Genomic DNA, 24,103 nt, shown 5'->3' on the forward strand with positions numbered 1-24,103 from the left:
GCCAAAAGAACTGTTGTGGTTTAAACCCAGTCAGCCACACAGTTTCTACTTCCCCCCCTCTTTCTTTCCTTCCCCCCCCTCCCTGCTCCCGGGGGGATGGGGAGGAGAATCAAAAGAATGTCACTCCCACGGGTTGAGATAAGAACAGTCCAGTAACTAAGGTATAACACAAATCACTACTGCTACAACCAATAATAATAATGATAAGGGAAATAACAAGGGAAGAGAATACAATACCACCCGCCGAAATGAGCCCAACCGAGAAGAGAAGTGCCCTTCCGGGTAACTCCCAGTTACCTCCCCAAGCATGACCTTCTGTGGTATGGAATACCTCTTTGGCTAGTTTGGGTCACGTGTCCTGTCCCTGCTTCCCCCAGGCCTCCCCTCCTCCCTGGCAGAGCATGAGACTCACAGGGTGCTTGGTCAGAGTAAACATCAGTGTTATCAGCTCTGTTCCAAGGCTGAAAGTCAAAACACAACGCTGCACCAGCAGAAAAATTGACTGCTACTGCTAAACCCAGGACACCAAGAGATGGCACAACCCTGGCTGAGAGGTGAATCCCATCAGAGAACCCACCAACATGCCAGCATGACCAGCAGAGAGACCCCAGAGAGCCATGCTCTACCAGGAACAACTTTAATGGGCACAAGTCTGGTGTGTGGGTGCACCCACTGAACTTCTGCACCGTTCGAAAATAGACATTCAACAAATTTACAAAAATAGACTATTTCAGCTGCTGAAGGGGGCCAGGGGCAGAGTTATTCTGTCTTCACTGGGGAAGGACCTTCTTGGTGACCAGCAGCAATGGCTGAAGATGGAGCCTTTCCCACCCATCATCCCTGGCCTTAGGACACGAGAGGGAGTGTTGGAAAGCACTAGGGACCCTGTCCCTGCCCCTTCTATTTCCTGCAGCTCCCACTGCCTGGGCAAGCATCCCTCCCTCCTGCCCCAAGGATGCCAAGACAAGGGATGCCTATGGAAAACTGGGGAGGGGGCTGGCAGAGGTGAGGGGCAGCAGCCATGATGTGGATCCCTGGGCTCCAGCAGCCCCTGAGGTGGGTGTGGTAGCAAAGCAGATGGTGTTGGTCCTTCCTGCAGTTGTCCTTGGAGTAGCGCAGCCACAGTGGCGCTCTGCCTGATCTTGGGCTGCAGTTCGATGCTGTTGGAGCTGTTCTACAAATCAGAGGACTTCCTCACCTTCAGCACCATGGTCCAGTACCAGAGGAAGATGAGGAAACCTGGGAGAGGAGGAAGGAAGGGTGGGTGAATCCCCTTGAGGGACCAACAGCAGCCAAGAGTAAGGCAGCAGCCAGACAGGGACAGCTCCTCCCATACCCCATCACCACCACACCAACACCAACACCACTTCAGAGGGGCCCTGCATCCCTAGCTCACCTTGGAGGGAGTTGATGATGGTGAAGAGGTAGAGAGAGATGAGGCTGAAGATGCCAGAGGTGAAGGAAAAGAAGACCTGCACAGGGAATGCCCAGCAGGATGCTCAGCCCAAAGAGGGTGAGTTCATGCTTGAGCTGGTGGCCTTTGTTGTTCTGCTGGAGGATCTCCTGGACCATGGCCCCCAGCATGACCGAGTTAAAGAACACCAGGCTGAAGAAACCCGGGTTCACAATGTTATGGATCAGAGGGCTTATGATCCAGCATCTGGAGGGGGGAGAAAGGGCAGAGGGTTACGCTGTGTCATCCCACGGGGATGTGAGTCAGAGGGGCTGGGAGAAACACAAACGTGTTGTGCAAGCCCAGAACCCAGATTAGTGAAACAAGGGGGGGATCCCACCACCACCCTGCACAGAGCCCCAGAAAAGCCACAGGTGGGCTGAGGAGAGCCTGTAGGACACAGTGAAGGTTTAGCCAGTTGACTTCATCTAAGACCAAGGACAAGGCAACCCAATTCCCATGACTTACATGGTTGCATTGGTGGATTTGCCACCAACAGATTCATAGATGAGAATGGAGAAGGGGCCGTAGTTTCTCCAGCTGGCCATGAAGATCAGCATCACACAAAGGGGAGTCCTGGGTGGCAAGAACAGAGTGAAGTGGCCAACCTAGTCCCCAGCCCTCGGAGCTCCTTGAAGGATTCATTGTCCCTTTCTCTCTGTACAGAGTACAAACCAACATCCTCCCCACCAAGGGGGAACCAAGGATGGAGCACACAACAGGGATACCTAGTGTAAGCCCTGGCCCAGGAGCAAGCTGTGCTGTATCAACCCCGGAGAGAGGATCTCCCAGGGCTGTGGAATTTTAGGCCAGGAAAGATCATGAGATCTTCCTACCCCAGCCTCCTGCCCAAAGCATGTCAGAGATGTGTGGGTGCTTCCTGCATCAAGCCCATCTCTGGGCTGTCCTGGGTGTTGCCTTCAGAAAGAGAATCCCATTTTTGCCATGACCCAAAGCAATGGCTCTCACATGACTCCCTTGCTGGGTGACCCCCAGGGTGACCCACCCTTGCTCCAGCACCAGCTTCTGCTCTCAGCCACCGAGTCTCTTTCTCCACCGAGTCTCTTGACAGAGACCCCTCTGCTTTCAGACATCTGTTTCCCCACAGCCACATCTCCATCCCCATACAGGCACCATCTGTGGTGGGGGCAAACCTACCCAGGTGCCCTCCACCCTATGTCCTGTGCCCTTGGGGCATCTCTGCCTCCTCCATGCTCACCCCAGCCCACCAGGCAGATCTTGAGGAGGAAGTGGTCATGGTAGGTCCTGAAGACTTCAATCACAAGCTAGTAGAGGTTGTAGCCCTCGATGACCACCCAGGCATGGCAGCTCAGGAGGAAATACAGGAAGAGCCCACCAGCTCTGAAGACAGCCCTGCTGCTGCTGGAAGCCAACTGCTCAGAGATGAGGAAGGTGATGGATGTATTAGAGACTGTAGTGATAGGACAAGGGGTAACGGGTTAAAACTTCTCGACCTCGGACCTCAACCGAGCTGCAGAATATGCAAAAAGATTTTACCCGTCAACCAGGGGAGCACATCATCACCTGGTTACTCCGATGCTGGGACAATGGGGCCGATGGTCACGAACTAGAAGGTACAGAAGCCAAGCAGCTGGGATCACTTGCTAGAGAAGGGGGAATTGACAAAGCAATTGCAAGAGAGAAAACGTCCCTCAGCCTTTGGAGGAGGCTCTTGGCAGCTGTGAAAGAAAGGTTTCCGTACAAGGACGATGTTACGAGTCGTTCGGCCAAGTGGACTACTATAGACAAAGGCATCCAGTCTCGGAGGGAATCAGCCATCGTAGAGATGATCTATCACATCAAGCCGAATAACGGGGATACACCCATAGATCCAGATGAAGTTGAATGTACACGACCCATGCGGCGAAAACTTACACGGAATGCACCGTCATCATATGCCCATTCATTGGCAACAGTGACCTGGAATGACATAGTACCACTAACAGTGGATGAAATGGTTCATAAACTCTGAGAGTTCGAAGACAATCTCACTCCTTCCATCATCTCAGCTGTGAAAAAACTGTCCCAGGACCTCGAACAATTGAGGGACAATCTATCTGATTTATCCAGCTCCTCACGTGTACCAACACACGTCTCAGCTATTAACAAAAGGCGTCCTATTGTTCAAGAGAGGAGATACAGAAGGTATACGCCACGGGGTACCCTATGGTTTTACCTGCTAGATCACGGAGAAGACATGACAAAGTGGGATGGAAAACCTACTTCAGCTTTGGAGGAACGGGTGAGTGAACTGAAGAGGGGAGCAAGGGCCAAGACTGATCGTCCCATGAGAGCTACGGCTTCAGTCTCTGGTGAGCAGTTTCCCAGATGGAGTGGAAGAGCTGATTTTACTCCAGCTCCTGTGATAATGAAGAATAATCCCTTTCAACAAGACTTAAGTGTCCAATGCTGTGACGACCATTAGAGGGGCCTTGCCTCCAGCCAGGTGGAGGTAGGGGACAATCGGATTTACTGGACTGTGTGGATCAGATGGCCTGGCACATCAGTCCCACAGAAGTATAAGGCTCTAGTAGATACCGGTGCACAGTGTACCCTGATGCCAACAAGCTGTCAAGGGGTGGAACCCATCTATATTTCTGGAGTAACAGGAGGATCCCAAGAGTTGACTGTGCTGGAGGCTGAAATCAGCCTGACTGGGAGGGAATGGCAAAAGCACCCTATTGTGACTGGTCCAGAGGCTCCATGCATTCTCGGCATAGACTACCTCAAAAGAGGGTACTTCAAAGACCCAAAAGGGTACCGGTGGGCTTTTGGTATTGCTGCTTTGGAGACTGAGGAAATTGAGCAGCTGTCCACCTTGCCTGGTCTCTCAGAAGATCCCTCTGCTGTGGGGTTGCTGAAAGTTGAAGAACAACAAGTGCCAATTGCGACCACAACAGTGCACCAGCGGCAATATCGCACCAACCGAGACTCCCTGATTCCCATCCATCAGCTGATCCGTAGACTGGAGAGTCAGGGGGTGATCAGCAGGACCCGCTCACCCTTCAATAGCCCCATATGGCCAGTGCGAAAGTCTAATGGAGAATGGAGACTAACAGTAGACTATCGTGGCCTGAATGAAGTCACACCACCATTGAGTGCTGCCGTACCGGACATGCTAGAACTTCAGTATGAACTAGAGTCAAAGGCAGCCAAGTGGTATGCCACGATTGATATTGCCAATGCATTTTTCTCAATTCCTTTGGCAGCAGAGTGTAGGCCACAGTTTGCTTTTACTTGGAGGGGTGTCCAGTTCACTTGGAACCGACTGCCCCAGGGGTGGAAACACAGCCCTACCATTTGCCATGGACTGATGCAGACTGCACTGGAACAGGGGCAAGCTCCAGAACACCTGCAATACATTGATGACATTATTGTGTGGGGCGATACAGCAGAAGAAGTCTTTGAGAAAGGGAGGAAAATAATCCAAATCCTGCTGAAAGCCGGTTTTGCCATAAAACGGAGTAAGGTCAAGGGACCTGCACAGGAGATTCAATTTTTGGGAATAAAATGTCAAGATGGACGTAGACAGATCCCCACAGATGTGATCAACAAGATAACAGCAATGTCTCCACCAACTAATAAGAAAGAAACGCAAGCTTTCTTGGGTGCAGTGGGGTTCTGGAGAATGCACATCCCAAATTACAGTTCGATTGTAAGCCCTCTCTATCATGTGACCCGGAAGAAGAATGATTTTAAATGGGGCCCTGAGCAGCAACAAGCCTTTGAGCAAATTAAACGAGAGATAGTTCCTGCAGTAGCCCTTGGACCAGTCCAGACCGGACCAGATGTAAAAAATGTACTGTACACTGCAGCTGGGGAGAACGGTCCTACCTGGAGCCTCTGGCAGAAAGCTCCAGGGGAGACTCGAGGTCGACCCCTCGGCTTTTGGAGTCGGGGATATAAAGGATCTGAGGCCAGCTATACCCCAACTGAGAATGAGATACTGGCAGCCTATGAAGGGGTTCGAGCTGCTTCGGAAGTGATTGGCACTGAAGCACAGCTCCTCCTGGCACCCCGGCTGCCCGTGCTGGGCTGGATGTTCAAAGGCAGGGTCTCCTCTACACATCATGCAACTGATGCTACATGGAGTAAATGGGCTGCACTAATTACACAACGAACTCAAATAGGAAATCTCAGTCGTCCAGGCATTCTAGAAGTCATCATGGACTGGCCAGAGGGCAAAGATTTCGGAATGTCACCAGAGGAGGAGGTGATGCGCGCTGAAGAGGCCCCACCATATAATAAACTGTCAGAAAGTGAAAAGCAGTATGCCTTGTTTACTGATGGCTCTTGCCGTATTGTGGGAAAGCATCGGAGATGGAAGGCAGCTGTATGGAGTCCTGGACGACAAGTTGCAGAAACTGCTGAAGGAGAGGGTGAATCGAGTCAATTTGCCGAGGTGAAAGCCATCTAGCTGGCCCTGGACATTGCTGAACGAGAAAAGTGGCCAGTACTTTATCTCTATACTGACTCATGGATGGTGGCAAATGCCCTGTGGGGGTGGTTGAAGCAATGGAAGCAGAGCAACTGGCAACGCAGAGGTAAACCCATCTGGGCTGCTGCACTGTGGAAAGATATTGCTGCCAGGGTGCAGAACTTGGTGGTGAAGGTACGTCATGTAGATGCCCATGTACCCAAGAGTCGGGCCACTGAGGAACACCAGAACAACCAACAAGTGGATAAAGCGGCTAAGATTGAAGTGGCTCAGATGGACTTAGATTGGCAACATAAAGGTGAATTATTTTTGGCCCGGTGGGCCCATGACACTTCAGGCCATCAGGGCAGAGATGCAACATACAGGTGGGCCCGTGACCGAGGGGTGGACTTAACAATGGACACTATTGCCCAGGTTATTCATGAGTGTGAAACATGTGCTGCAATTAAACAAGCCAAGCGGTTAAAGCCTCTTTGGTATGGAGGACGATGGTTGAAGTATAAATATGGGGAGGCCTGGCAGATTGACTATATCACACTGCCACCAACCCGCCAAGGCAAGCGCCATGTGCTTACCATGGTGGAAGCAACCACCGGGTGGCTGGAAACATACGCTGTGCCCCATGCCACTGCCCGGAACACCATCCTGGGCCTTGAGAAACAGATTTTGTGGCGACACGGCACCCCAGAGAGAATTGAGTCAGACAATGGGACTCATTTCCGGAATAACCTTATAGATATTTGGGCCAAAGAGCATGGCATTGAGTAGGTATATCACATCCCCTACCATGCACCAGCCTCTGGGAAAATCGAACGGTACAATGGGCTGTTAAAAACTACACTGAGAGCAATGGGTGGGGGAACTTTCAAGCATTGGGATACACACTTACCAAAGGCCACCTGGTTGGTCAACACCAGAGGATCTGCCAACAGGGCCGGCCCAGCCCAGTCAGAACTTTTACATATTGTAGAGGGGGACAAAGTTCCCGTGGTGCATATGAAGAATTTGCTGGGGAAGACAGTCTGGGTAATTCCTGCTTCAGGTAAAGGCAAACCCACTTGTGGGATTGCTTTTGCTCAGGGACCTGGATATACTTGGTGGGTAATGCGGGAAGATGGGGAAGTCCGATGTATACCTCAAGGGGATTTGATTTTAGGGGAAAACAGCCAGTGAACTCAATTGTATGCTGTTGCCTGCTGTGTAATGCTTTTATAGCCCATCAACTAGATGTCTCCAGGTCACCAGCGACTGGCCCTGACTTCCCTCCAACCATCATCCCAACAGAGAATGAACTTTGAACATGGACCGAATGGACTCGGCAGCATTATAGGGATTGGTCCATGCACTAAGAAAATGATTTTTTCCTCTTGGTCTGTATGTATATGGATGTATATATGTGGGAGAGCGATGGTGTATTGAAAATGTGGGATCTGAGCACGACATGAATGGTATGGAATAAGGGGTGGATAATGTCCTGGGTTCAGCAGTAGCAATCATGTTTTTCCTTTGTGTTAACTGGTGCAGTGCTGTGTTTTGACTTCTAGATTGAGAACAGTGTTGGTGAAGCCGATGTTTTCGGTTGTTGCTAAGTGATGTTTACCCTGACCAAGGACTCTGTGAGGCTCATGCTCTGCCAGGGAGGAGGGGAAGCTGTGAGGAAGCAGAGATGGGGCGCCTGACCCGGGCTAGCCGGGGAGGTATTCCATACCACAGCACGTCATGCCTGTGGTGGGGGGGTAACTGGGAGTTACCCGGAAGGACAGGGGCTTCCGGGTGGAACTCGCTTTCTTGGCCGGTGGTATCGTATTCTCTTCCCTTGTTATTTTCCCTTATCATTGTTTTAGCTGATAGTAGCGGTGGTGATTTGTTGCTGGACTGTTCTTGTCTCAACCCGTAGGAGTTGCACTCTCTCGATCCTCCTCCCCGTTCCTCCGGGAGCGGGGAAGGGGAGAGCCCCAGTGCGGGGGGGGGGGGGGGGGGGGGAGACGGACACGGACCTCGATTGTTGTCAGCTCGGCACCACTCACTGGGAGAGAGTGAACAAGTTACCTGACTGGGTTTAAACCACGACAGTTCTATAGATTCCTTCCTACAATTTGTTTGTCTAAGTGTTTATATAAAGAGTTGCTACCCCAATGAGTTCTATTATGTTCCTCCTAAACTAGCTTCCAGAGTTGATTATAGGGAATTACAATTCGCCCATCAGGTATCTGAAACCAACCCTCTTTATTTTCCTGTCCTTTTAGATCCTCAATCAATTTTCTATCCTCTTTTGAATACCTAGGTTTAGATTTTGCAATTGTTAGTTTGCCATCAGGGATTAAGGCCATGATTTTAGATTGCTCAGATACTCGTTTGGCTTCAAAATCAGCCAAATTATTTCCAATTTCCTGATTAGAATCACCTTGTTGATGCCCTATACAATACATAATAGCTACTTCTTCAGGTAGCTGAACAGCTTCCAGTAGCCACAGAATTTCTGTAGCATGTTTAATCTGTTTCCTTTGTGTGTTCAAAAGTGCTTGTTCTTTCCAGATGGCACCATGTGCATTGACCACACCAAATGTGTATTTAGAATCAGTCCAAATATTTATCCTTTTATCTTTAGCCAATTCCATGGCTCTCCTTAATGCTATTATTTCTGCCTTCTGGGGGTAAAGGTTTAGTTTCTATTACCTGTGAAGTGGTGGTAATTGCATATCCTGCCTTCCATTCACCATTTTTCATGAAACTAGCACCATCAGTAAACCAAGAATCAGCATGTTCCAGAGGCTTTTCTTTCAAATCTGGTAGGTTCTAATATACAGTCCCTATAGTGGCCAAGCAGTTGTGTGTTAGTGGTTCTGCCAATTGTTCCTGCAAAAAGGATGCTGGATTTACAACATTAGTGACCACAATTTTTATGTCATCATGGTCCACAAGGGTGGCCTAGCATCTTAAAAAACGTGAAGGAGATAAACAGTGAGCTCCTTTCTGTTCCAGGACTGGTGATACCACATGGGACACTAGTCTAGTAATCTTTTGTCCCAAGGTGAATTTGTGAGCCTCCTCGGTATTCATGAAAACTGCTGCCACTGCCCTCTTATAGGGTCCTAGTTTCTGAGCAAAGAACCCCAAAGCTATTCATTGTTTTTCATAGGCATATAGCCAAAAGGATTTAGTCACATCCAGAAGTCACAGAGCTGGAGCTCTCATTATATCTGTTTTTAAATTTCTAAAATCCCCCCTCTGCTGAATCAGTCCATTCCAAAGAGGGAGGGTTTCCTTTTAACAGTTCATATAGTGTTTTTGCCAGAATTCCATAATCTTGCATCCAAAGTCTGCACCATCCAGTCATTCCCAGGAACTTCCGGAGATCCTTGACGGTGGATGGTTGTGGAGTTTGACAAATTACTTGTTTTCTAGTGGTTCCAAGTTCTCTCTGTCCTCCTGTTACTTCATATCCTAGGTAGGAAACTCAGGTTTAAAATAGTTGGGCCTTTTGTTTGGATACCCAATAACCATTCAGTCCCAGAAAATTTAATAATTCCATCGTCCACTGGATACATTCTTCCTTTGTTTCTGTGGCAATTAATAGGTCATCCACATATTGTAACAGAGTCCCCTTCTGAGTGGGTGGTTTCCATGATCCTAGTTCCCATACTAACTGATTTCCAAAAATCATTGGACTGTTTTTAAACCCTTGTGGTAATACCATCCAAGTTAATTGGGTTTTCCTTTTGGCGTCATGATTTCCCATTAGAAAGCAAATAAATTTTGGCTTTATATCCAAGACGGCAAACCATTTTGGATTATTATTCAATTTAGTCAATAAGGTATACAGATTAGCTACTACTGGATGAATATCCTCTGCAATTTTGTTGATTACCCTGAGATAATAAACCAATCTGCAACTTTATTTCTCTACTGGCAAGATAGGAGTATTATATTCCGATTCACTTTCAATTAATAATCTATATTTTAGAATTTATCAATGATTTTTAATTCCATTTGATCCTCCAATTTTAAGGGATATTGTTTTATTCTAATTGCGCAGCCCCCCCCTTTTTATTTCTACTTTAACAGGCAAAGCATTTTTCGCCTTACCTGGAACTTTAGATTCCCATACTCCTAGATATAGCTGATTAAGGACTTCTTCTATTTTATAGAGGTCCTTTTTTCGCTTTTTATCCTTAATTCGCTTTTCTGCCGAATTAAAGATAAACTCAAAACTGCAATTAATTGATCGTTTTTAACTCTTAATTCCATTTGGCCTTCTTTAAATGTTGCTTCTTGCCCTAATTGAGATTTTGGAGAATTTGGCATGCATAAAAATTTATGTATTCCTATTTGTTTTCCCAATTTGTACTTTAAGGGTTTCAGAAAGAATGCCTTGGGGGGGAGGGGGGGGGGGGGTAGGGGGGTGTGTTTTTTTTCTTCGTGGCCAGTAGCTCCCACATTTGTAACAAATGCTTTTCCCTCTGATTTAACGCCCAATAAGTTGCTCCTGTATCCACTAAAAATTCCACTTTATTTCTTCTAGTACCTAGTTTTAATTTAACCAGTGTATCTGCTAGGGTACATTTCCCCAAGTCCCCCCATCAGCCTAGTTTTAATTCAGTCACCGGAGCCACCTTGTGGGTATTCCTTTTAGGGCAGTCTCACTTCTAACGTCTATGCTCCCCACAGCAAGCAAAGCGATCTGGTTCCACAGGAGAACAACGCACTCCCCTACTTCCGCCCGCCCGACATCCCTCCACCAGTTTCCACTTGTCCCAAAGCACCCACCGTAGCCGTGGCTACAGCACCACTCAGCTTTTTCTTTTCTACCTGTTCCCGATTCCCACACACTCTCCGTGCTTCCTCTTTCACTCCCATACACAGTTATCCAACAAGCCCTTAATCCCCTCGGGACCACAGTCTGTCAACATGTCTGTCTGCCTGCCCCGGCACTCATCTCACACTCAAACAGAGCCAAAATTAAGGGATCTGGCAGAGCTATATTAATTTCGCATTCCGTCTGTCACTCCAGGTGGTTTCTTAAAGTGAAAAACTTCTCTGCAGACATTACTTCATTCCATTTTCCTTGCTGCCTCAAAAACGACATTAATTTTAATAATGTATTATAGTTCAGAGCTCCATTTTTAGGCCATTTTTCCTGATCTTCCAAAGTATACAAAGGCCACCATTGGTTACAATATTTTATCAACATTTTCTCGTTTACTGAGCCCCCAGGAGACCCTCACAGTTCTTTCCAATGTGCCAAAATGCACCCTAAAGGACTCTTTTTCAAGATCTCTCCACTCTGCCGATTTCCCATTATCAGTCTCACATTCACACACACACACGGGATCCCACAGACACACTCCACAGTTACAACACTTAAGACAGAGACTAAATTCAATCAAGCAAACAACAAATAATAACACAGTTATAACAGCCTGTCACTGTAAGCGGTGAGGAGAAGCAGACAGGCCAACCCAATATGGGTGATAAGCAAACTTCTACCTTATTTGTGATGCAGTTCACATATATATAGGAGTGGTATTCAGCCACTCCTCCTTGGCACAACAGTAGTGGTTAGCCCCACACAGCTTCCTCCACATTCTCCTCCCAGGTCCAGTATCCGGTTACCTGTGGGGGCCACCCCCTGCCTTGCTCACACAGTCCTCCAGGGCTCTATGGTCCTGCTCTTAGAGTCATTCTGCAACAATTCCCCCCTTTTTCTTTGTGCGAGCAAGGCATTGTGGGTTATTCTGCTCACCTGTTTTATCACATAACTATAAGCAAGTCTAATAGCTACAATGATTAACCTAACAATGATACATAAGTGCAATACTTTAAACAGCAGTGTTTGACTCAACCTGTAATGCCCCGTGAAGACAACCATCTAGTTATTCTTAGGATATGGCTCATTTACTATTGCTGGGTAAGCTGAGCCAGGGTTCTCAGCTGTGCGTGCATCGAATTAGCATAATCAGAGAGACTCATACAACACATTCCATCAAACTCTTCACAACCATGTCCCTGTTCCAACAACAAAAGGTTCTGCAGTGTTGCATGTCTTACAGAGTCCACATTAAAACAAATCAGAAATTGCCTTCGATGTAGAATTGTCTGCTTAGCAACTCAGCAACCCAGTCTGCGTAGTTGAGCCAAGGCCCCGGCTGAGGCACTTACAGTGATCTGGCATATTATGATTGGATACATGTTTTGAAGACCCTTAGTGACTAACATATAATTGGTTAAACACAGGTGTGAGAACTCAACCTTGAAAGCTTGCCAACAGTCCACAGTTCTCATTAACTTGGTGAATTCCAGCCTCTTATCTTGCTTGCTTAAGCTTCTTCAGGCCTCTCATGGTCTTGCTGTTATCTTTCAGGACTATTCAAAGTTTATGTACCAATTATGCATTCTCCCGTGAGAACACTGTCTCCACATCTTCCCCCTTTATGTTTTTTTTTTTATATATGGTTTGGGTAACCCTACTTGAGCAGGGGATCTGGGCTAAATTATATCTCCAACATATGCCAACTACAGGCTGCTGGGCCTGTCCCTTTTTCTGCTGTATGGCTCTCTGGTAACAGGCTGTATAGCTCTCTGATCCTTCACATCAAGGTCTGGCATGGCATGTGTCCCCACCGCTCCACGCCTGCTGGGTTGCAGCCAACAGCGGAGCTAAAGGTTCTTCTTGGTGGCAAACACAGAAGCCAACCCAGTCTTGCCCTTGATTGTGGTAGCAGGCATTTGGTCAGCCTCAGTCCTTGCACCTTGTTGTCAATACACAGTTTCACCTGCTACATCCAGTAACAAGTCGCTACTACAGCAAGGCACACACAAATTTACATTAGCAGAGTAACTATTACAGGGTGCAGCAGCATGTTGAAGATGCTGATGGCAGTGAGGGACTAGCCAAAGAAATTTCTTACCACTGGGATTCTCCCCCCCTCTTAAATTTGTTCCATCACCTGCTTTATAACACTGCCATTGTATTAAAATCTTTCCAGCTTTTGCCTTAGCATTTTCTAGCAGCTACTGCAAATTTCCATCCTCTAACATCTCTTTTACAAGTGACAAATCTATACAATACAAGGTGCAGTTTCTTATTAGCAACTAGCTAGTAAATACAGGTGGTTTTATACACAAAATCACAACCTCTAATAATAGCTACTTTACAAGCACACATATTCAGGATGTTACTTTTCAGTTGCCCCCAAGTGATGTTTTGCAGTTAATCGTTCTTTCTCTTCCTCTATCTCAGTCTGCTTGGGGTATTCACGGTCAGCTCCTGTAGCTGAGGCATCAGGTTTTTCCATTCGTCTGTCCAGCTCATGGCAAGGCTTGACAAACTTTGCAGGCAGTCGCCATGGACCTGTAGGCAGGAGGACACAAATATTCCCCCTCCCCCAGGTTTTTTTTTTTAGTCCCTGCAAAACCCATCATTACTCCCACTACAGTCCCACGTACAGAACGTGGCACAAGGACCCTGTGGAGACTAACAGAAAAACAGCTCCGAGAAACATCATTGCAGTGCGAGGTGGCAGGCTCAACCTTAGCGGGCATCCCCGCAGAGGCTCTGCCTCCCCCACATCGTATGAGGCTTGGGCTTTTATACTGACCAAAATGCACACTCATTCCGACACAGGTGGCCAGCCTGTGCTGGAAGAAGTGGCTAGCAGTATCTACAAAGGTCTCCAAGGGTTGATAGAAACCTGGACATACTTATATTTACCAACTTCTAGTATATGAGTATCACAGAGAAACTGTATGGGCTCCCCCTGTCAATTGCAAGAAAAAATCATAACATATACAGCTTGAGTGTAAGAGGATTTTAACGCATGCGTGGTCACTGTTTGTCAAGCCTCCTTAAGTATTTTGAGATCAAGAGCTTCCCACTCTTTACCCCCCTGCTGTGTAGTAAACACAGGATATGCAGAGAGGCCCATTGCAGAAAATTCACCTGTAATAATCACATCTTTGATTAACCCGTGCCAACAGTGTGCAGGATTTGTGCCCCCCTGATACCTTTCCCACCCCCTCCCCCCGTTTGCCTTCTTTAAGGACGGGGTTTTGCGGAGGATGAGGTGGAGGCACCAATGGAGATGTCTCAATCCCAGTCTCGAGGGCTTCAAGCTTTTTCATCAATTGCTGCAGCTGAGCGTCTCCAAGGCCAGTGAGTAGTTGCTGATGAGCTGAGCAGACCAACCCAGGAGACGAAGAGTCACAGTCTGGAAGCAGAGGATATAAATCTGGATCGGATTCAGGGGACTCAGAGTCTGATCCTGGGTCGAACTCACGGTCTCTGTTGTTCGCAGCTATGTCTTTCTTATCAGATGTCTCTCGTTCGGTATGTAGCCATCTGCAGACCTGGCTCCTCCGTAACTGAGTTAAAAATTTTTTCACTCTAGGGCATAGTGGGTTGGAGAGGCTCGCGGTTCCTTTAAATCTCCTGCTCGCGCATGATCTCTATTTTCTACCAATCGATCCAGCGCCGAGGCACCGCCCTCTTTCTTTCAGATTCCTCGACATTTATCATGCGTATACTATACCTTCTAATATACTTTCTCTGTCCTTTTCAAAGTCCCTACTTTCGGAACTGGGGTGGTGGAGGAGCAGGGGGTTACACCTCCTCCTCCGCACCTTCTGATGGAGGGGGAGAAAAGGAAGGGGGGGGGGGGGGTGGGTTGGAAACCCTGTGCTCCCGCGAGTTGGGGGAAACGAGTTGTAATCTTCCCCTGGTTTCAACTGACCAGGGATGTCTGTTCCTAATTACTCCGTTGCTACAGCGGCAGTTTTCTTTTCCGCCTTGTATCTTTTTATACAGTTCATTACTTCCCTCCGTGGTTTACCGAGTTTCTTTGCCTTTTTATAATCATTAAGCACTGAGTCAAATAGTTCATCACCAAACTTTCGCCACTCACTCTCCTCAAATATTGTATTAGGATATGCAAAAAATCCCTTAGCCTTCCCTACAGCCACTAGACCTGCTAGCTGCTTTAGAGTCTCAGGCTCAATTCCCCGCTTTTATAAAAAGCACTGTAATAAGTCCAGGGCTACCTCTCGGTCCATTTTCATGGCCAGCCTTTTCCGGATCATCTTCTTCTGGGTCGTCCTGTAACCTTGGTCTCTGGATCGGCCTCCCGACGCAGCAGTGTCTGGTTCGCCCCAGCGGCGGATTCCTTTCGGTTAGTCCAAGCACCCGGGTCCGTCACGCCACTGCAGCAGCATTGCCCGCGCTTCCCGGCCGCTGCCGCCGGCGCCGCTCACTCACCGTTCTGGGTCCCCGTTAACCGGGGCCCTGTATCCGGGTCCCTGTTGACCGGGGCCCTGTATCCGGGTCCCCGTTAAACCGGAGCCCTGTATCCGGGTCCCCGCTAGTCGGGGCCCTGTATTCCGGGTCCCCGCTAGTCGGGGCCCTGTATCCGGGTCCCCGTTAACCGGGGCCCTGTATCCGGGTCCCCGCTAGTCGGGGCCCTGTATTCCGGGTCCCCGCTAGTCGGGGCCCTGTATCCAGGTCCCCAGCGACCAGGGCCCTGTAGTCCGCGTCCCTGTTCGGGCGCCATTTGTAAGCGGCGAGGAGAAGCAGACAGGCCAACCCAATATGGGTGATAAGCAAACTTCTACCTTATTTGTGACGCAGTTCACATATATATAGGAGTGGTATTCAGCCACTCCTCCTTGGCACAACAGTATTGGTTAGCCCCATACGGCTTCCTCCACATTCTCCTCCCATGTCCAGTATCTGGTTACCTGTGGGGGCCACCCCCTGCCTTGCTCGCACAGTCCTCCAGGGCTCTATGGTCCTGCTCTTAGAGTCATTCTGCAACTTGTCACTAATACCAAAATCGCAAGACCAAAATCATCACTATAAGAAGCCACAGCATAAGTCAAATGCCTGTAAAATCCCAAACTGCTTCTAGAAGACACCCCCTGCGTCTTGTAGGACGCAAACCACAAGATGCCTCCTGCTTCTTGTGGGTGTATACCAAACAGACGCAAGCAGCTGGGTATACACCTTTACCCATGAGGTTTCCTATCTCAATTTAGATAAGGCTTCCAAACCTCGCATACACTTACCAACCCAATTTAGTCTTTATGTAAGATGCCCCCTGTCCAAAACAGGGCAAGGAGAGGTCTTTAAATAATATGGGAGGTTTCCAGCTTAAATAGATTTTAAAACTACCATGGAAAATTTTTAACTCGAACCTGCTGAGCAATTGTACCCCCCGATGTACCTCAGCCGGCTTCCAGTGGCATTGATTTATGGAACAGAACTTCACAACTCACAAGGAGTTATAAAGCAGGTATGTTTATTGTGGCGCAAGGCGCAAGGGGGATCGCTCCACCTAACTTGCACACTGAGAGCTCAACAAGCTAGATATTTATTACACGCAAACATATGTATTCATTAGATTTCACAAGCATAGGAGGAGATTATCACAATTAGTTCCAAGAATTCATTAATACCATTCCTCTCCCCTCTACGCCTGCTCACTGCCATCTGGTGTTCTTGGGCCAGGGTCTTCTGGATGAAGTAAGAGGTCTTCCTCGCTATGCACTTTTCATCCTTGGCACAGTTTCCCCAGCTGGCAACCTTAAGTCTTATAGAGACTAGTTGAAACAGGTTCTTACCAGACATTCATCTTCTTGAGGGAAAAGGGTTCCTGATTTCAAAAAATGTGTTTTGGCTACCTATTCTATTCTGGGTTATAGTTTAACTACAAGACTAGAAAGAACAAGAACATGCCTGTTCCCTATACTAACTTAAGACAATCAAGACATAGTTTCAAAAAAAAAAACCTCTTAACCCTTAGTCTGTTACTATTCCTCACATCAATTCCACTTATTTACAAAGGTTTATATTCCATTTTGTGCTTTTGTGCCTCCCTGTCTCAATGGCTCCTTCATCATAGAATCATAGAATAGTTAGGCTTGGAAAGGACCTTAAGATCATCTAGTTCCAACCCCCCTGCCACGGGCAGGGATACCTCACACTAAACCATGACACCCAGTGCTTTGTAGCTAGCCCCCCCAACTTCATTTGGAAAGCTTGCATGCACCCAGGTGTAGTGGCAACAGACAGGACACAGAAAGAGAGCATGGGGTGAACTTTCATACTGTACTTGAAGTAGATGAATAAGATGGTGCAAACAGATGCCAAAGATGAGATCAGGCAGTCAGCATAGGTTATGATACTCAAGTAATCTCTGTGTGTTTAGGTGATCTCCAGGGAGGAAACCCGAGGAAGAGGAACGAGATTGTGAGGAAAAACAGACGGTGGGAATGATGTAAAGATCTGTGGGAAGGTACTACCCACCATCAGCATGGCAAAGTAGGTGAGGCAGTTGCATCTGTATTCTGTCCAGCTGCCCACTGTCACTGTTGTACAACTGAAGCTGTCCCAGCTCCCAGAGTTGGTTGTGCAAAACAAAGGGACAGCATCTAGTGAGCAGCATGAACATCTGCTTGGGATTTCGGGATCCTCAGGAAAAGGTGTCCATGGCAGGGAGGAGGACCAAAGTGAGGGTCCTAGCTTGTCCCAGGCCAAGCACACACACTCAGCACCCTCAGCATCAGGACCCATCCCTAGGGATGAAGAAAGCTCTTAGGCTTAGCTAGAGGGAAAAATCTGAAACCAGCCCCATGGGAAAGGTTTGTGGAGCTGGAGTGAGGAAGGGAGGTGCAGAGGAACTTTTATCCCTGCCAGTGGGTCTGTGGTACCCTGCAAAAGGAGCAAAAACAGCACCCAGCTCCACACCAAGTACAGGAGCACTCACCAGTGGTGTCCTCCTGCCAGAAGATGAACAACAGCAGGGTCATATTACTCTGCAATGACAAAAGCACAGGCCCTGAGCAGGACACAGTGGTGGGCTTGCTGCCAGGCCACCACGCTTGATAGGGAAGAACATGGGGCAGGAGGAGAGATGGTCTCAGGAGACAAACTGTCCCATGGGGACAGGCAGAGGCTGTTCTCTTGGCAGCTCATAGAGCATATACCTCCTCCCAGGTCCCCTTTTTCAAACAGGGGGTTCAGCTTTGAGCAGGTGCCCAACAGGAACATGAATGAGCCATGGGACCGTTAACTCAAAGTGTCCCCTAGTCCTGGAGATTGTGCTGGAGGCGACACATCTGCAAAGCAGCATCTCCTGGACAGGCACAGGCAGAACCACCAGCACACACGGTGAAGCCATGATCATGATACAGCCCCAGAAGATGTAGCAGACCCTGTACAGGCAGGGCAAGGGCATGGACCTGCTGGATTGTGACAACTCTCTAAGCAGGTAGGGCCTGAGCCCTCCTTGCTCTTCTATTCCTGGTGGGATCAGGTTTGATGAGGCTGTTTCCCCACCTACTGGCAGCTGGCCATGGAAGAAAGTGAGGACCACTGGGTTGGAGAGGTTGGCCATCACTATATCCACCAAGGAGATGTCGACCACCTTGTTACCCAGGACGTGGCTGCTGTTTTCATCCTGTTGGAGAAGAAGAGGAAGCGGTGGCAGTGTGGGAAGGGAGAGATGCCAGGAGAGAAGTGGGTGAGAGTTCCCAAGGAGGTCTCCTCCTCTTTCTCCATCAAGCTTCTAGCTCATCTTTGAAGCATCTTCTGCAAGCGAGCACCAGCACCCTGGTCTGGGTGGCATCCCTGCTGCCCTGTACCACTGGAGTCCCAGGAACAGTGGGGACACCCCACCATGTCATCCATGTGAGCATTACCTGGAACATGGTCTGGCTGCTGATGTCCACCAGAAGCACCCTGTGCTCTGCCACCTCCTCCCTCCCCTTTGCCATCACAAACAGGCTGCTCGGCATGTCCACTGTGATACCATGGACCTCTCTGACCTCCTGCAAGGAGACACTCATCAGGAGGGAGGATGGGAGTGAAACAAGGGGGCACAAAATCACAAAATGGAATATAGAAACCTTTAGAATTAGAGTTAGATTTAAGTAATGTTAAGTTTGATGGCTTTGTAACAGTAGCAATGGAAAATTACTGAGGTGCATGACACATAGAGAAAAAAATAGAGTACAGCTAGAGAACATACTGAGAGTTCTCACAAGATAAATCGTTATAGTTGTTATAGTTGTGACACAGTTTAAGAAAAACAGTCTAGAAGAACAGGACACAGGGATAAGGACTTATTAGTGTATATAAATATATAAAGGGGGAGTGTCACGAGGATGGAGCCAGGCTCTACTCAGTGGCAAACAATGATAGGACAAGGGGTAATGGGTACAAACTGGAACACAAGAGGTTCCACTTAAACTTGAGAAGAAACTTCTTCTCAGTGAGGGTGACGGAACACTGGAACAGGCTGCCCAGGGAGGTTGTGGAGTGTCCTTCCCTGGAGACATTCAAAACCCGCCTGGACACATTCCTGTGTAACCTTATCTAGGTGTTCCTGCTCCGGCAGGGGGATTGGACTAGATGATCTTTTGAGGTCCCTTCCAATCTCTAGCATACTGTGATACTGTGATACTGTGATAAGGAGTATCTGGGAACCGCAGGTGTCCAGGATGGGCTACAGTTAAACTAACTGATAAGTAGGAGGATAGGCTGATTATTATGTCTCTGGTGCTAACGAACCAATTATACTGGTATGAGCATCTACTGCACATGCTTCAAAGGCTGCCAGAAGTGATGAATATTGCTGGAAGAAGTAAATGACCCTCAGAGACCACCACCACAATTCTGTACGCATGCGGGGAACTTTCTGGAAAATTACGTCATCCATATGTAGCCTCATGAATATGTATGTATGCCCAGTGGCTATAAAAGGATGGCTTGTGTGGCAATTGAGACACAGGTTAGGAGGAGCTATCCCCCGTGTCTCCCGGCGCCGCAATAAAGAATACCTGCTTGTCAGCTTGAAAACTTTGTTGGCAAGTTTGTTCCTGGAGTTTTCTCCCTATCAGGAGGACACTGGTGGGCCGAGACCAGGAGGCAGGCTGCCTAGGACCCACCTCTCTTTGGGAAGCAACGACCAGATTCCAAGGAGCCTGAGAGGGCTGGACCCTCAGGACAGTCACATGCACAATGGCCTTTCTGGAGGTCTGGTTCTTCCTTTCAAGCTCCACCTTGGTCAGCATCTTCTCCAGCTCCCCAGGTTTGCTGTCAGGGAAGTGGTACAGTGAGGGATGCAGACCGCACCGCATCATCAGCAGTGAGAATGGCATGAGCCAGAAACTCACTGCTGAAGCACCTGCTGCTCTGTGGCCCCTGTGGCCAGCGCCGCGGGCTGGGCAATGAGCATGTCCAAGGCAGTGAGATGCTCTTACATGTCCTGCTCCCAGATGGGCATGTCCTCTGGTGAGGCTGGTGGACACACAGAAGGGAATGCCATAAAATGCACAGGCAGAGCCAGCTTTCTCGTGCCCCCAACCAACTGGGCACAGCCCTGGTGGGAGCAGAAATCAGAGGGCTTCAAGGTGGCCCCAAGCCCAGGTGGCCCGACTCCTGGGTACATGAGCATCTACACAGCGTACCTTCACCACCAGGTTCTGCACCCGGGCAATTCTATATTAGAATTATAGAATCATAGAATCATAGAATAGTTAGGGTTAGAAAGGACTTTAAGATCATCTAGTTCCAACCCCCCTGCCATGGGCAGGGACACCTCACACTAAACCATATCACCCAAGGCTCTGTCCAACCTGGCCTTGAACACTGCCAGGGATGGAGTATTCACAACTTCCCTAGGAAAACCATTCCAGTTCCTCACTCCCCATACAGTAAAGAACTTCTTCCTTATATCCAATCTAAACTTCCCCTGTTTATGTTTGAACCCGTTACCCCTTGCCCTGTCACTACAGTCCCTAATGAAGAGTCCATCCCCAGCATCCTTATAGGCCCCCTTCAGATCCTGGAAGGCTGCTATGAGGTCTCCACACAGCCTTCTCTTCTCCAGGCTGAACAGCCCCAACTTTTTCAGCCTGTCTTCATACGGGAGGTGCTCCAGTCCCCTGATCATCCTTGTGGCCCACCTCTGGACTTGTTCCAACAGTTCCATGTCCTTTTATGTTGAGGAAACCAGAAATGTATGCAATACTCCAGGTGAGGTCTCACAAGAGCAGAGTAGAGGGGCAGGATCGCCTCCTTCGACCTGCTGGTCACGCTCCTTTTGATGCAGCCAAGGATATGGTTGGCTTTCTGGGCTGCAAGTGCACACTGCCGGCTCATGTTAAGTTTCTCATCGACCAACACCCCAAAGTCCTTCTCCACAGAGCTGCTCTGGATCTCTTCTCTGCCCAACCTGTAGCTGTGCCTGGGATTGTTCCGACCGAGGTGTAGGACCTTGCACTTGGCATGAATAAACTTCATAAGGTTGGCATCAGCCCACCTTACAAGTGTGTCAAGGTCCCTCTGGATGGCATTCCTTCCCTCCAGGGTACCAACCGAACCACAAGCTTGGTGTCATCAGCAAACTTGCTGAGGGCGCACTCAATCCCACTGTCCATGTCACCAACAAAGATGTTGGACAAGACAAGTCCCGATCCCTGAGGGACACCACTCTTTACTGTTCTTCAGCTGGACATTGAGCCATTTACCCCAACTCTTACAACTCCGTGTAAGTTTCCACCACATGGGTCATGTACATTCAACTTCATATGAATCTACGGATGCATTCCTAGCATCAGTGCTGCGATAGATCATCTCTAGAATGTCTAATTCCCTCAGGTACTGGAGTCCCCTCTCTGTCGTGGTCCACTTGGCTAAATGATTTGAACATTGTCATTGTAGGGAAACCTTTACTTCACAGCTGCCAAGATCTGTCTCCAAAGGCTGAGGGCTCATTTCTCTTTCACAATTGCTTTGTCAATTCCCCCTTCCCTAGCAAGTAATCCCACCTGCTTGTCTTTCCTACCTTCTAGTTTGTGACCGTCGACCCCATTGTCCCACCATCAGAGCAACCAGGTAATGATGTGCTCCCCTGGAAGACAGCTGAAATCCTTTTGCATATTCCACACCTCAGTCGAGGTCCAGGTTTGAGAAGTTACCTCTTCTTATTCCTCTTCCTCTGTTTCCTTTAGTAACAACTCTCATTCAGATGGTGTCCCCTTTAGCACGCACATTGGGTCTTCATCTTTCTTCACTGCACAGGTTGCTCTTTGTGCCTCTCATTTGCTTTTCCCCTTGCTTACAGGGGCAACTGATATTGGCACATGTTGGTCCTTTGGTTTGTCTGCAGTGTCTCTCACCAGGGTTGGAGTGGCTGCAGTATCTGTTGTCGGGGTTGGTGTAGCTGCTGTGCTTGGGGGTTGAGCAGCTGCCATGTCTGTTGCTTTGCCATCAGATCCAGAGACATCTTTTTCCAAAGATGCTCTGTAGATGTAGGCCAAGCCCCAGCATGTCACCATGATTTGTCCCTCTCTGGTATTGCCAGAACGACAGCACACCTAAGTGTTTTGCTAGTTTTTCCAGATTTCTCACTTTTTCAGGGGTGAAGTTCCAATACACTGGAGGGGCCCACTGGCTTAAGTGCTTGCCCATACGATCCCACAGAGTCTGCCACTCATGACTGTCCAGCCTCAGGAAAGATCTCTTGGTAGCATTCTTAAACAGTGATTTAACCTTAAGACAAGACCCGAGCCAGAACCTGCTTAGCTTACGAGATTGGACAAGATCAGGTGTTCTCAGGGAGGTCATGCCGTAGGCAAAACATAGAAAGAATATGCAGCAACAAGCTGGTTTCCAGCAGAAGGAGCATGGTGCTTTCAAGGTCATTGAAAGGATATTCAAGATCTTTAACTTTTCCAGAATCTACTCCTACTGTAAATGGACTGGTGGGGGAGTGGAGGGTGTGAAGGAGTATCTCCTCCATAGGTTGAACCCCCGAGGGAAGGAAAAAGAAAGATGTGTAATTGTTAAAAATTACCATTACATGCCTCCCATAGTATAGAGGTGATGATCACACTGGGAACGCAACTTAGATCAGTTCCATGATCAATGAGTCGATTGTATTTGAAGTCATTACCATAAAGTACAGATAAACAAGAACCTTAGCCCAGGCCTCAAAGCCGATAAAATTTAAAACAGCAAATACTGGCTGCAAGTAAGGTTTGATATGCCGAAACTCTGAGACCAAGCGCAGCAACTTTGAAAGCAAATAAATCAGCTTTGCAGCGAGGACTACTGCGAAATACGAACTCACTCCTCTAAACAAGATAACAAGGTTTTATTTAGGGAAAAAGTCAATAAAGTAAAAGCAACAGCACTGGACGCATGACCGTAGCCAGAGGCGCAAGTGATTAGTATTTGTTACAGGTTAATATACTTTCACTATTGCATTTGTCACATACATATTCATAATTCCTGCGTATAGGTGGGGAATATTATAACTAGCTTCAGGAACTTATTATCATAAGTCCCCTCCTCTTGGTGTCTGCGCACTGCTCTCCGGTGATTGTTGGCAGGAGTCTTGAGGATGAAGTAAGCAGTCTTCCTCTTGTGAGTAGGGGTCTTCAAGATGAAGTAAGCAGTCTTCCTCACAGTGTACTTTTCACCTTTGGCACAGTTGGACGCCCCAGCAATCACACAACTAGCTGAAAACAGCCATATCTGTAATTCTTCTGATAACTAGCAAAGATTTAGAACAGTGTGACCTTCCTGCAAAATTTATTGCAGGATGGGCAGACAAGGAGTATCCTGAGCTAGCAGATGTTTGGGAGGCTCTGTCTCTAAACTGATAAGTAGAAGGATGGTGTGAAATAACTCATTCATGTTTAGTGGGGCAATTAAATCCTTTTATCTCACCATAGACTTACAACACATTGTTCTTTAAAACTAAAGTTACTTTAGAAGACTAGTGTGAAGCAATTAACTCATGTTTAGTGGGGCCACTACATTCCACAGACTTACAACATAAACACTGTTCTCTTTCTACAACCTAAGTTAATCTAAAAAGTACTTTAACTCTATGTTTTCTAGGCACTAGCTTTTCTTATATCAAGTCTGTCCGTCATCCCCCCCGTCCCCCCCATCTTTTACTTTTACAAATTCTTTTGCTATGTGACTCCGTTTTGCTCAAGAGTTCTGGCCCTTTTTAATTTGTTGTCTAATCTTGTGTCTTTAGCGAGCTTTGTTTCAGCCCAACCTGAGAAGCAATCTCGGCCTTCTGGGTGACTCCCCCCCAGTTTCTATACTGGGCATGATGTGCTGTGGTACGGAATACCCCTTTGGCTTCTTTGGGTCAGGTGTCTTGTCTCTGCTTCCTCCT

The 24,103-nt window shown here is 48.0% G+C and overlaps 1 pseudogene; it reads right to left on the reverse strand.

Moving 5' to 3' along the window:
- Positions 1–1,034: 1,034 nt before the first annotated feature.
- On the reverse strand, positions 1,035–22,533 carry LOC133275280 (adhesion G-protein coupled receptor G1-like; annotated as a pseudogene).
- Positions 22,534–24,103: the final 1,570 nt, after the last annotated feature.

This window comes from Pezoporus flaviventris, unplaced genomic scaffold (assembly GCF_033815535.1).
Source record: "Pezoporus flaviventris isolate CSIRO_AGI_PZ_B2104156 unplaced genomic scaffold, CSIRO_AGI_Pfla_v1 ptg000038l, whole genome shotgun sequence".
Classification (NCBI taxonomy): Eukaryota; Metazoa; Chordata; class Aves; order Psittaciformes; family Psittacidae; genus Pezoporus; species Pezoporus flaviventris.